This window comes from Stegodyphus dumicola, chromosome 3, assembly GCF_044657685.1.
Source record: "Stegodyphus dumicola isolate Sdum_Otavi_A_Nest chromosome 3, ASM4465768v1".
In the NCBI taxonomy this organism is placed as follows: Eukaryota; Metazoa; Arthropoda; class Arachnida; order Araneae; family Eresidae; genus Stegodyphus; species Stegodyphus dumicola.
Genome location: NC_140770.1, coordinates 104140921 through 104156023, shown reverse-complemented (window position 1 = coordinate 104156023; position 15103 = coordinate 104140921).

Here is a 15103-nt window from a genome sequence, read left to right as displayed (position 1 = left end):
TTATCACTTAATAAAATCAAGTACTTTGAGATTTCCCTTTCGAATTTTTTTCCGATATAACTTACTCCAATTTAATACATTAAACTATGGAAAATGTCGTTGAATATTGTTTCTTCTAAGGGTTTGGTTTGGCTTGGCTTGTCTGGTTATGGCAGAGGACTCGATGGCGTGGAGGACTTCCTAAGGGAAACTGGCTGTATTTCCAGCCCTAAGTTCCTAAAGTTGCAGAAAGCAGAATGCAAAATCTCGAGTAAGAGAAAAGAATCTGAAAGGAAAGACAAGAAATAATAGGCTATGAGAAATTGCGGTTAGAAAATTTGGTTACAGTGTTCTAGTTCGTTCCTATTTGAATTTTCAGCCCTGGACAAATTATGCAATTTGTTTAATCTGCGATGAAAATGATGATACAGCGATGTTTTCACAAATGCACATTTAAACATAAGAAACTATCTTAAAACAATCCGTTTTGTCAAATTAGATTTTGGAGGGAATCGAAATTCATAAGATTCAAAAAATAAAATATAATACACTGGTGAAATAAATTAAGAGAATTTGCATATTTGATCTACGATCTCTAGAACTACTGCACAGATTTTAATAAAATTTGGTGTGAACATAGATTGATATAATACAAATAAAATAAACATTTAACAGTTATAATAGATACACATGGTCATGTATAACAATCATGGGAGTCTGAAGGTCCAAAACAGCGGTTGCAGAAGACACGAAAGAAATGGGTTAATGGGGGTGCGGTCCCCTCTTACAGCCATACAGGCCTTGCAGCGTGATGTCATACTGGAAATAAGGCAGTTATCAGCGCCTGTGGCAATTGGTCCGACTCATTTAGCAATACTGTTTTCAGTTCCTGGATGGTTTTCGGAGGTGGTGTTGTGAGTTGCAATTGCCCTCTACAGAGAGTTCCAGATATGCTCTATAGGGCTGAAGTCTGGAAACATGGCTAGTCAATCCAACCGGCGAATATCCTCACTCTCGATAAATTCGTCGACCAGGAAAGCTCTATGTGGCCTCACATTATCGTCCTGTAAGATGAACTTGGGGCCAACTGCACCCCGGAAAAGGCAAACATAGGGCTCCAAGACCTCTTCCTTATACCTCACACCGGTGACAGAGCCTCTGTCAAAGACGTGGAGAGGTGTGCGGAGATCCAACATGATGCCTGCCCAGGTCCGTTACACCACCACAGCCATAATTGCTGACTTCGAGGACATTGGAGAGTAGGTAGCGGGTCCCTGGCTCTCTCCATATGAAAGTACGGCGAGAATCGGTGTTTAGGCTGAAATGGGACTCGTCGGTGAACAGAACGGTCGCCCATTGCTTCGTACTCCAATCACTATGCTGCCTGCACCATGCAAATCAGACTCTCTTGTACGTAGACGTGAGCAGGACGCAAACAGCTGGTCTTCTGGCAAACAATCCGCTCTCATTCAGTCTTTTGGAAAAAATCACCCTTGTTACACGGGTTCCTGTGGCTGCATACAGGTCTCGAGAGAGCTGAGAACCTGTAGCCCCTCTGTTACGCCGCTTATTCACAAAGCCTACAGACCGTTTCTTTTGCTGTTTGCTCCGATTGGTTAAAAGAGGTAAGGTTAACGAATCTAGTGCTTGGGGACTTTTGGTTCATCGCCTTTACAATTTGTATCTGAGCGTCGTGTACCAAAAAGGGAGCATAACCCACCGGAGAAACCGCAGCCCAGTGGTAAGGAGCGCGGGAATAATTCTCAGGCTTCTAGGTCGCCGGTTTTATCCCCGCTCGTAGCTTTCATAAACTCTGCTCTATACAGATTTATTTTTATTTTGACTTTATTGAATGACTTATTTGTCTTTTCGCTTTCGGGTACGGTGTTAAAAATTAAACGCCTTTATTTTCTCTATTTTTGTTAATGTTAATTTTTCTTTGGTTTGTACTCTTTGTAGTAGGTACCAGTAAGCAAGATTACAATTCAAGATCCCGAAAGGCGTTTCAATAGAAATAGCGCATAATGGAATAAAATATAATTGTAGTAGTTATACTTACTCGTAAAAAGAACAGGTATCCGACGCCCTAAAATGTTTACTGAATGTTTTCATTTGGTTAATTTTTTTAATATTCCTTTATTTGTATAAATTAATGCGCTATGAAAATTTACACAATAGGCTCTTCCTAAGTGAAATAACGAAAAAGTGCATATGCTGTCTCCATATAAACACCTTTTCTTGTAAACCAATTACATGCTTTTAAAAGTTTAAATTCAAATACAAATAAACTATTAATAAGATCAGTAAGTTATTTAAGATATATTCCACACATTTCCTCTAAGCTTTCATTCATAAACTAAAAAAATATTGAATGAAATAAACGCTGTTTCCGTTTGTTTGGCGTTAATTAATCATTCTACAACAAAATTACGTAAATCAAAAACGTCGAAAGCTATGTATATTAGAGCTTTACTGAGAGACTAATTGTAAATTCCTCTTTTTTTTATCAGTAGTTAAATATTGAAATTTTAATATTCTCTTGAAATTAAATGCTAATATCAATTTGTAATATAAATATGAACACATAAAATCATTTTCCAATACCTAACTTTTGATGCACACTGTAAAACAGAATCCACTCGTGATTCTCTAAATCTTGCAAGGAGAAATTAAAAGTATATTGAAATACTTCATCTTCTTTCTTATTTTACCAAGTATATATTCAAATGTAAATACAGGAGCAACTGAATAAAATGTCATCTCTATAGTTTTATTTTTACCAATTTCATTGGTCTGAATCATAGCAAGTCTACGAATTATTATCGTGACAAGAAGTACTAGATTGCATCTGTCTTTGGCCAGAGTCTTGATCACCATGCAGGTGAAAGTCCGACTTTGTGAGGTTCTGCACCAAATTTGAAGGATAGCACCCCGAGGGACAGGTCCAAGTGTCTCCCACACCTCTTCCCTTATCGCCAACTTCTCGAGAGGACTTTCGGCTCGCCGCATATTTTGTGTGCCCATGCCGCAGAGACACTATATGTTTAAAATATCTATGCCTTTAAGGGATTCGAGCCCGGTCCCTTCGTTAAGGTAGTCAGCTTCGCTAACCACTTTCTCATATGGGCAGCGTCTGTAAACATAAATACACGGCAAAGTGTGTTGTTTTAGTAACACTAAGCATTTTAAGAGTAGCTTTATAATGCGTAGTTTGAAGGGGCTACATTAGTACTTACATAAATGTATAATTAATTTAAAATTTGAAATTAAGTTTGAAATTATTGTCACGTTTACCATCATTTTAACTACTGACATGTTAACGAAAAGTAACGTCCTTTTATTATGAATATAAAAATTGTCAACATTGGATGTTTCGAGACTTTTTTGTCATTTTCGCAGATTTGTCTTGAAATGTAATTTCTATTGAACATTTCCGGCGCGCCAGCGGCCGAGCGTTGAAGTTCCTGAACACTGGTAGTTCAGTCCGAGTTTCGAATCCCGCGGTTTGGTGATTTTACCCACGTTTAACGTGGGAATACGAGCTGGTTTCCGTTAGAAAGTCCTACACAAAGACATCCCTCCCTTCCGTTTAGTGACTTATGATGGAGACTTAAATAATAGTAATAATATTGAACATTTCTAGGAAAATGCAATATAAACGTACCTTGACTATTTTTCACGATAAGGCAGAAGCCAAATTCTCCATTAAAATCCTGCAAGTACGAAGAGGACTTTTTTTTAAATGAAAAGTCTTTAATGATAATTAATGACAAATCATCATTTATAATCTTTGGTTAACTTGCGCTCTGTATTAAATAGAAAATGTGATTGAAAAATCAACAATACTCATTTTTAGAATGAAAATGTAATAATTCCTCTGCTTTCAAGTTCCCATGCTTTGCAAATCAATACAAGATAAACTACTCTCTTCTAGCAACAAAGTTCCCTACATTGTGTTTGGAAAACTCCATAAAGATCATCTTAGCAAAAGCGATTAGAACTTTCAATGAAAAAAGAAATTCAAAATTTTCATAAATGTCCATTTTGACGACAAAGGTTCAAAATTATATTGATTATAAAAATGTTAATTAAATTATTTCATTCCAAAACAATCTTTAGCTTTGCACACAAAAGTAATATATTCTCTGAGCATTCGAGTTTTACAACGTAATTGAAGTCGGCATTAAGTTTAATGGCCAATTAGCTATTAGAAAAGGCAGAACGTTTAAATGCTAAAGTATGTTGATATTCATATTTGTAATTTCTGCTTAAATTTATTCCGAGATTTATGGAAACATAGTTGATAATATGCAGATCAGAACGATCTAAGTCAATAACAGTTTTCGAATACCGCCACAAATTTTGCAACGCAAGATGGGTTATATGTAATATCTCACATATAACGCATTTTTAAGTAGAATCTCAAAATCACTGGGGGCAGATCTTTCGTCTTTTAAAGCACTTTAAATGAAATAGGAAAAAAATAAATAATATCTCTTATATGGAACAACTTTGATTCATTTTACCTTAATTAATTTTCTCTAAAACTGTTTTGATTTAAATCAGTGTTTACGTGTCTGAAAAAAAAAATAATTTTTCATTTTGTTGCAGTTTTGGATTTCATTTCCCTTTCAACTAGCATGAGGCTTAAATTTTAGAATACTTCTTGTAATATTACACAGAATATATATTTACGATTTCTGTGCGTTTTAAATTGTTAGCTTTCTGAATAAATAATGAAACCTCATACTTGGAAAATCATTAATTATTCATTCTCCAAGTCTTAGTTTCAATAACATTTCCGTGCACTTTCTCTTTCAAAATATATGCACATATCTATTTTGCTTTTAATGAACAGCAAATTCCTTACTCTTACAGTTTTCACTTATACCAATATCTTCAAGACTGCCGCATGCATTCTATTCTTTATTTTTTGAAATTCGATATAAACTTTTCTCAACGTGCTCCAATTTCGATTTAGGAAATTATAAATTTTTCATCAGAATTAAAGTATTCATTCGTTCGAAACGGACTTCTAGAATTTCCAGTTGTTTACGTATGCCTTTTAAATCTCAAGACTTTTTTAATGTTTATTTGGCTTAAAACACTGCCGAAGTTCTTGATAAAATTTTAAATCACTTAAGCTTAGTTTTCGTACCGTGTGCATGAATGTTTTCATTTTCTGGTATTTCTCAGAACATCGCGTGTGGATGCAACTATTGAGACACTTTGGAATGGTTTATATAGCGGAACCAATCTACAGTAATATAAGAAACATTAGTTTCTTTCTCCAATACTCTTATTTATTCCTTAATCCCAAAACTTAAAATTATTCTCAATGCTTGCGAAATATTTAAAGAATTTCCACTTTTCCCACTCAAAAATAAATCCTTTGCATAGCAGCTCACTAATTTTATCGCAATTTCCTTCAACTTGGCGCGTTATTTGGCAACAGTAAAGATTTAACTGCGTATTAAGATCATTTAAAATTATTGTCATATGCAGGTAGTAATTGTACGCTATCAGCCTTTTATTTCGAAATGGCAGATATTAGTACTAAAATATTTCCTTTAGATATAATCAATGGAAACAAAAACATTAACATAGCTTTGTATGCAAATAAGATCGTAAATAAGCTTGTATGCAAATAAGCTTTGTATGCAAATAAGATTTTAAATGCGTAAATTGATTTCTGCTACAGGACAAGCAATATTTTACCCATTCTCTATATTACTTTTGTTCATTAAATATATATTGATATATAATAAAATATATGTTATGTTCTTATAGTACTTGAGTTATATTTCTGTTTTCCTTAAGAGAAACAAGCTAGGTTAAATTTTAAGTTTGGTAAATCAGGAACTTTAGTTTGGCGTAGATTTTAAATGAAACATTATTGATTTCGAGGGCAAACAGGTATAGATTCCTTTTCCTCAGAACCAAAACTGTCCTACTAATTATATTAACTGAGAATTGGTTTTCTTTCTGACGAAGAAGAACCTGTATCTGTCCACACTCGAAATGGATAGAATTTAATTTTAAATATACGCCAAACACAAGGTTGTTGTTTTGCCTAATTTTAAGATTTATGCTACTCTTTTACAAAGGTTTTACAATTTATTTAATATATAAATAATAGTTTTTTAATTTTCAGATTATTTTTGTAGTCTGTTGCGGATTGTATACAGCAAATGACGGGTATGTTTTACATGTTATGGAGCTTCCGTCTCTGGGAAACCATTTATCAATACCTAGAATCAATTTATTTACGTGCTAACATGAACGATAATAAAGAATTGATAAGAAGCGGACGAATGATTCAAAAATACACCTTTGAATGCAATCATAGTCATCATGTTTTGCGGAATACATCAGAGAATGCTTAAGAAAAATATTAACTACATAGTTCCAAAGACGAAAGATGCTACAGATAAATCCAAATATTTAGAATCTCTTACAAAAGTGGGCGTAGGGTTTTTAGTTACCAAAATTTTCACTTTCAAGAACATCTTAAACTGGGTTTTTCGAACTTTCACTGGAAATATATCGAAATAAATCTGTAAAGGCATATATGTAACATACCTAACATTTACGAAATATGTTATTTCAAAATTCATCATAATGTTCCAATAGCAAATCATAGGGCTTCCTCAGATGGAGAAAAAGGAAACATTCCAGTTCCACTTTAACACGAGAGAAAGATCAATAAAAGATACTTAAATGACCGATCTGGCAGAAGATGCTTTTGATAAAAGCATTAGAGAAATCAATTTCAAGATTCAAGCAACGAGAAAGAAGTCTAATTATCTCTTATCAGGAAGAGGATATTTCTTCAAAAGTACTTAAAGTCTCTAAAAACTCCACAGTAATATGCATGGTGTCATGGTGGACTACGAATTATTTTCAGAAGCAAAAGATCATAGCAGTTTTCAGTTACAGAAAATGAAAGAAATCTATCAAAAAAGTTAAAAAGTTATACCTAGTGTGAATTTAAACTCGATGGAAAATGGCAAATCTAAAATATCAAGTCTAAATGACTCGAAACAAAGCATCACTCAAACATCAGAGTGTTTAATCACACAAGAATTGGATAGAATATCTTTGGGATCATCTTCTAACGATTAACATGTTATTTTCCCGCGAAGTGTTACAGAAAGAGATTATCAGACTGAAAGACGCATTTTGGTAATCAGTCATTCAGGTACTAAACGCATGCTTCTTAGACTTGAACACGTTATGCTAAATCTGAGGAAAGTAAAGACTATTGGAATCATTACAACAACCTAATAATATTGCTCATTTTATATTATAGTCATTAGAGCGCTGGTTATATCGACTGCAAGAAATATCGATGCTGGATATATCGTTAGGATATATGGATGCTGGAACTCGAAAAATGTACAATGCCCTCGTCAGGACTCGAACACTGGACCACTCCAATAACGCTCGAGTGTGCTTCCAGTCTCACCACAAAGACATGCGAAAAGATATGTTGATACTAGTGTTCAGCAGAGATGATTTTTCCTACTCTTAACAGTTCACTGAAAGAGTCCCCTAAATTGTCTGAATTTTGCTAAAAACCTGAAGGAAATTCTCCATCTGAGGAGAAACTTAGTCGGAGTAAGAAGAAAATAAAGAACTTTGCTTTCGGTGAGACGAAATGAAAGTCCTTGCGAGAGCGTAGGCGAGTTGACAGAATCTGAGCTGCGAAGAAAGAGGCTATGATGAAAGGGGGGTGAAAATACCTTACATACCATTTAAAGGGCAACATTATTCATAGGACTGCAAATCTCCCTATTTCAACGGAGTAAAATTTTGTTGAATTTGTTTGGTTGATGTTTATTACTTACAAAAAAGTTAAACTCTCTTATAATAGAGTAGAATCTTGAACCATGAACACCTATCATGCCGAATAAACCGGATCACGAACAATCGTACTCACCAGTCACTACATACTTGTTGTTCGACCTAGGTTCGATTTCAAGCGAACGGGCTGGCTGCATCAAGGTTTTCGTGGATTTCCTTATGTGCAATGCAGGTACAAGCGACTAGAGGGGCTACGTAGGTGTGTTCGTGGTTTCCCTCATATGTAATGAGTACATGAACCAGTTTTCCTTAAACCGGCCTTCAAGAAGGCATCCCTGCCCATAGGCAGATAGCTCTCACATGCTGTTCCAAAATCAGATAAAACCAAATCACACTAAAGCGAGCAAATAATCTGAAAATGAATGTCGAATGGAAAAACGAAGCCTTAAATCGGCAACAAATAATATTTAAAACTGTTTTAAGATAGCCGCTAATACAGAACCTACTCTCAGGGATTTTTTAAACATTATCTTAGCAGTTTGCGCAGCTTAAGTGTTTTTAATAATGCATAGCAACAAGTGTCTTACAAGATCATAAATTCGGCTTGCAGAAAATTTGAGGGGTTGAATACTTTTCGCTACCTATGATATTATCTAAGACAAATTAATGATAAAAATTAATGATAAGACAAATTATGATATTATCTAAGACCGGTTAAAAATAAAAATCGTGAAAGTCTTTATAGAGAGCCATAAATATTAAATCAACAAGAGCGAATTAAAATATTTTCAGAAGCAGCAAGAAATGAAGAAAAGCAGAATCTGTAGAAGTGCTTTCTGAAAAAGAGATTTCTGAAAAAGAGATTGGACAAGTTTGAGTGCAAAAGGGATTTGGAAGTCGAGTGGTGAAAAGGTAAAAGAAGAATCTAAAAGAGCTACCTGATATTTTCTGTTGAAGGGACCCTTCATTGGAACAATGTTTCTTCGTCATTTTATGTTAATTCAATTCACTTTGTTTCGTACAATTAAATTAAGTTTTCATCTGTTTTATCAGTTTAACAGTTAGTATATCTATTTTGTCTTAAGATCTAACGATTTGTATTGGTTTCTTCCTGATAACCTGCACAAAATAAAGATTTTATAAATTTTAAATAAGCGATGATTTGTAGTCCGGGAATAAATTCAACTATTTTAAGTAATTACTATTAAAAATGCAGGTTTGGTTTGCAAACATTGCGAATCACGAACTGACTTCAGGAACGCATCAAATCCGTGAACCAGATTTCATTCTAATTGTTATAATTCTCTATACAAAACATTTCTCAATTTAGTCAGTTCTCAAATGATATACGTTAATTTCCCAAGGTTCCGTTGCTTAATAAGCAAACATGGTTAAAGAGCTGTTCCCGAATCTCTAAACTCACGATGTAAGAACTCTAATGCATTCCAATTTAGAAGACACTGGGTGATAACAGTAGACATCTACCAGTGTTTTCTAATGATAAGAGACTACCAGGAGCTCCTTCTAACTCTCTGATCGGTAAAGCCGTAAATATACGGTATAATATTTTTTGTTATGTCTGTAACAACGTATATATACGTGCATCTTAAAATATGTTCAAAAAATCAAGGCAATGTATTGAAAGTACATAAATCTAGGTATAAAGTACCAAGGAGGTTGTAGCATTAAAATCATGAAAATATTCTAGGTAAGAATTTTTGATTTTATGATTTTGATCTTATTGTAGGTTTGGGAAATTTGTGCTACCTTAGCGAAAGCCTAGGCCTCTCAGAGGACTAGAGTCTATGCGTCTTCTAACTACAGGAGTTTACCAGAATCTTCTCTTCTAATTAACTGATTCAACATTATATGCAAATAATATTTAGAAAGTGAGGTAGCTTTTATATAATTTTATTGGATACATATATTGCGCAGCCATGATTTAAAAAAAAAGGATAACTTTACAGCTATGTAAGAAATGCTATTTCTTTCCGTGATCGTAAATTATAGTCTCTACTTACAAAATTTTCTATGCATTTATGTTAAATTTTAGTGATCGAAATATCTAAAGATTTCTTAATTAAAATCCAAATTTTCGTTAACTAGTAAACTGTGATATTAACTAAAGGATTTTCTAAATTTATAAAATTTCCAAATAGATTGTTTAAGATATGTTGGTTATGCTATGGAATTTAAGTTATTCCTTTCCATAAATCTGTGGTAAATATTACCATTCTTTTAAGATGTTTCCAGAAATTACACTTTTTTGAATCCAAAATTGCGTCTTCATATAACATTTCATTGTTACATATTTCATTGATCTCCAGATATTCCTTAGTACCTTTCGCAAGCAAATGACATAAATTTCTTCATAGAAACTTCATTAATTACTACTGAACAGCAACTGTAAACAAAATTGTACAAGCGATTTGTTCTTACAGACGCAGATTTTTCATAGACATGCCACTATGAAATTCTAAGAAGTCATAGGTTTATTATGATATTAAAGACGCTGTTAAGATTACAAATTACAAACTAATTGTATATGTAAATGGATTGTGATTAGCTAAGTGGCTTAACCAACGAATAACTGTAGTCCACTTTTGTTTTATTCTCGGTTATAAAATGGGAATAAAGCGTTTTGAACTATAGTATGCTGTAGTAATTTTCTTCATGTGAAATGTAACTCAGAGACTTTCGCATAGCATAATAGCTCATCTGTGTTTTTTACATAATCGAGCAAGTGACTCGCGTCTACAAGGTTTTAAAGTCTCCCTTGAATAATAGATTATGAATACTGAAGCAGAAACTTTCTTATTCTTTATATGCCAATCAAAGACTAAGATAAGTGGAGCACTGTCAGCTCATCCCGAGTTCAAATTTCAGAAAACGAGCTAATTGTATGAGCATTTTATGGATTTCCTACATGTACATTGATTATAAGCATAGGTTCATTGGAGATTCGTCTAAAAACTATTGCTTGGTCTGGACCTGGATCTGGATCTTTACGTTACTTGCTCACCTGTTTACGTGTTAACTACGAGAGGTTTATAACAGTATGTTAAGGTTCGAACTCATAACTCTTGCTTGGTTTTGAAAATCAAAGACACATGATAACATGAGTCGCGCACGCGGTGGGAAAACAAATAAATGAAAGTTCATTTTACAGTTGAAAAATAATTATCATTAAACAAGAAAATTCTTCCTTGACAAGACGTAGAGTATGAGCTTGAAGTCACTTAAATAATTTATGTACAAGCTATTTACATTAAATACAATGGTAACTTATTTAGTTTCTCTTACTGTGCAGTTCGCAAGATTTAAAATTCCAAATCAATATTGGAAATGTAATTTAAGGCAGCTGCGCCCACTTCTAACTTCTCTAGCATCGTTTGCGCTTCCTTAAATTTGGTGAGGAGTTCTTTAGGTTTTTTTGAATGGTTTTTCATCCATTCAAAAAATGAAAGGTTTGTAGTCTTCTTCTTCCATGTAGGAACTTCTTGTGTTTCCGGATGGTCGTCATTAAGAGCATTGCTTGTTATTACACGCTTGGTCACTTTTATACCTGAAAATAAAGGATATAATTGGAACTGGTTGCATGCTACAGATGTTTGATTTGAAACTTAATTTGCATGATGAGTCAGGAAATGATATATCTTATTTCAGAATTCATTAATTTGTTACTCTCTAAAAATAAATATAATTCTTTTATTTATGTAACGTAATGAAAAGTTAAGAATCATGATCGCGCTAAAATGCTTCCAAAAATCTTTTCACAGTACAACAGAGAAGAAAACTGAAAGATGTCTTTCATAAAAAGTATTATCTTTGTAACTAATAAACAAAAGTCTCAGAAAAATGTAATATTGCTCGCTGGCGTATTCCATATGTTATTTCGATTATTTCCGTACATTGTTTTGTTCAGAAGAAGGGTCATCAGGGACTTGTGTCTTCTTTTCCGACTGGGCAAATAAAGGGGCACCATGATATTGTTCTCGCACTGTAATATCTTCTCATGTATCTCATAGTAAGGCTCAAATCGTTAACCACGGAAACCACGTGAGTGATGCTATATCACTGGATTTAAATGTACCTGTCGCATTCCCCGATACCTATCGTTTATTCAAAAGTTAAATGAATGAAATAACGAGTTGCCTATGGTGTTCAAGAACTCTCCGTGTACATGACGTCACGTGGCAGCATAAGAGGGATTTTATGCCTTTTAAGTCTGGTGAGTTACAGACACAGAATGTGTTAGAATGTTATGTGTAGCCCAAATTAAAGTCGGCTTTACTAAACCATACAGTATTACGACCGCATTTCCAAAAACTGTCGTTTATCTACGTTTCGCGACACGATGAATTTCATAATCACCAATTACTTAAGTCTTGCAAACGGTTTTGTATCAGTGGGTTTTGGCATATCTCGCATATTCAAAGATACATATCGGTATCCGATTTCTTCCGAAGGTTAAATGAATGGACATACTGAGTTCTTCTATAGAAATCAAGGGCCAATGAATGATACAAAGTTTATTTCATATGGCCGCATAATCTAAAATCAATGGGACTTACGTCCGACAGTCTGCAAACAGATTATCATCAAAAATTAATCATATATTGCCATTCATGCTGCCAAAATGAACTGACATCAAGGAATTTCAAATTCGCATATTTTCTAAACAGACCTATATTTCAAAACTGTTAGAATTGCATTTTGTTTCCCCAAACCTGCTAAGTATTCCTTATAACCTAGCTACATTTTTTATGGAACAGTCAATAAATGGCCTCCGTTGTGATCTAGTTAAAAACATTGCCATTCCTTCGCATTGTATTATATTTAAGCATTTAGCTAAACAAAATGACAAGAAAAGTGCATAAAGGAAATATTTGTTGAGAAGACTCTGCGTAAGAAATCTAACAAAATAAATGCTCAATTGTGCCTTGAATATATCTATTCTTTATTAAATAATCCATGTGGTGTTAATTAGTGATGGAATATTATCACAGCAACCTTGGTTTCTACCATCTGGCTTTCCTATTTAAAAGAAAAATTAACATGCAATCTTATATTCTATGACTTTAATTTCTCGGGGGCTACTTTTTTAAATTAAAACGTCTAGGCAAACTGTTTAGTTTAAATCATTTCAGGTATCTACATGGATCCGTGAAGCAAGATCATATACCATAGATTTAATAGATTCTAGTTCTTGAAATACTTATTTTAAAAATTGTCAGCTTTAATGATATAACTTATTAATGGATTAACCCCAAACCTGATATTTTAAAAATCACAGTTTAACTGATATTGGTTGTAGATTATATTTTTCAACATTCATGTTTTAAATTTGTATGTTTTAGTATTGCACTTTATTTACTTATTCTGTAAATCTGATTGCTAGTTTTAGATTTAATTGATCGTAGTTTATAGCATTATCGAGAAAATATCCATGAAACCTCTGCAACAAGCGGTAATAAAATACAGGGAACCAGTGTGAAAGTCTGTTTACAAATCTCACTTTCAACACTTTGTATGCTTTAATGAAAGACACACACACACAAAAAAAAAAAAAAAAAAGAGTAAAATTCCCAATCGGGGATATTTTCTAGGGGATAATTTTCTAATCTTCCTTCCCCTTTCCGAAAAATGAATTTTCTATTCAAGACTCATTAGTTTAAAGAATGGTATACATGTCAATCTGGCAACAAGTCATAAAATGTTCATCTTGAAATCTTGGTGGGTTTTCAGTATCTAAGCGAAGAAAATTCAACAAAACTCTTAAAGAATTCAATACGTTGCAGCTTATTTTAACTGACGCTTCTAATACTATTCTGTGTACTGAGAGTACTATTAATTTTCTTCAATGTAACTTACAACGTTCTCGAGTTGCAACTTCTCTAAATTTTCAGACACTTAAAGAACTCAATATACACGTTGCGTTTTTACAAGAACCTTACATAGCTCATGATTCAATTCCGGGTCTACCATCCTTCTTTCAAACTCATTATTCTCATTCTAGGTCTTCGGTACTTGTTACAACGGGTACAATTCAATTGACTTCTTTTATGGTTTCACAGCATGTGGTCTCTGCTTTTTTCTGCTTTGCAAATGAACCACAACTCGTCTCCTCGACTTATTTCTCACCATCTGAAGATATGGATAGTAATCTACATGAACTTGATTTCATACGATCAACTTCCTTTCAACATATAATTGTTGCAGGAGATTTTAATGCTAGTAATAATTTATGGGGTTCGCCCAACGATAATGTGAGAGTAACAGCTGTTATCGAATTTTCGTATTTTCATCATTTACATATTCTTTATAATACTGACAGTCCACCCATTTTTCGTACTACAAGAGCACAGGGTTGGATTGACCTGACCTTATGCAACAACTATTCGGCTCAGTACTTTCAAAATTGGTGTGTTCGAGATGATTTAATGAGCTCTAGTGATCATGAAACAATAACATTTACGTTTAATAAACAAGTCTCTCGCTTTTCAAAGTGTAGATTCAAGACAATTTCAGGGAATATTAACAAATTTATAAACCAGTTGGCTCCTTCGGTTGAAACTCTTTGCCATCAATTCGACTCAGCTTTCACTAAAGGTGACTTGGATAAAGTGTACAATAGTCTCATACCTGGTATTACCACTGCTTGTAAGTGCAGTTTTAAATTTAAACACCTCAAACCACATCAACAGGTCGCATGGTGGACACCAGAGCTACAACAACTTTGACGAAATTTAAGACGCCTAAGACGACAAGCTCAGGGGGCGACGCAACTTCACCTCTGCGGCAACAGCTTTTTCTTAAATATAAAAAAGAACAAGCTCACTTTAAACGTAAAACACTGCAGGCAAAACGAGACTCTTGGAGGAAAGTTTGTCTCAACCTATCAGTGCGTTTTGGCAAAATCTGTAAAATTGCGACTGATGGAGTTTTTCATCCTCACTCAATTCCAGCTTCAGATCTGCCAGCAGCCTCCACTCAACAAGAAATTACAAAATATATCTTAGCCAAAATCTTTGAAGAGTATTCTATAGACGATGATACATCACAGCAAGCAGACATCCGACGTAATTTTGAGAATTATAATTTTGCATCAAAGCAGACAGATTCACCTCTACCAACAGAAAGTGAAATTAGTCTCATAGTTAAAAATCTGAATATTCGAAAAGCACCTGGACCTCATGGTGTAGATAATCAAATCATTAGAATCATCTTCAATAATTTTCCAGCTCTGTTAATAGCTATTTTTCATGCCTGTTGGCGTCTCAAGCATTTTCCTCAAGGTACTAAGATAGCTGAGGTA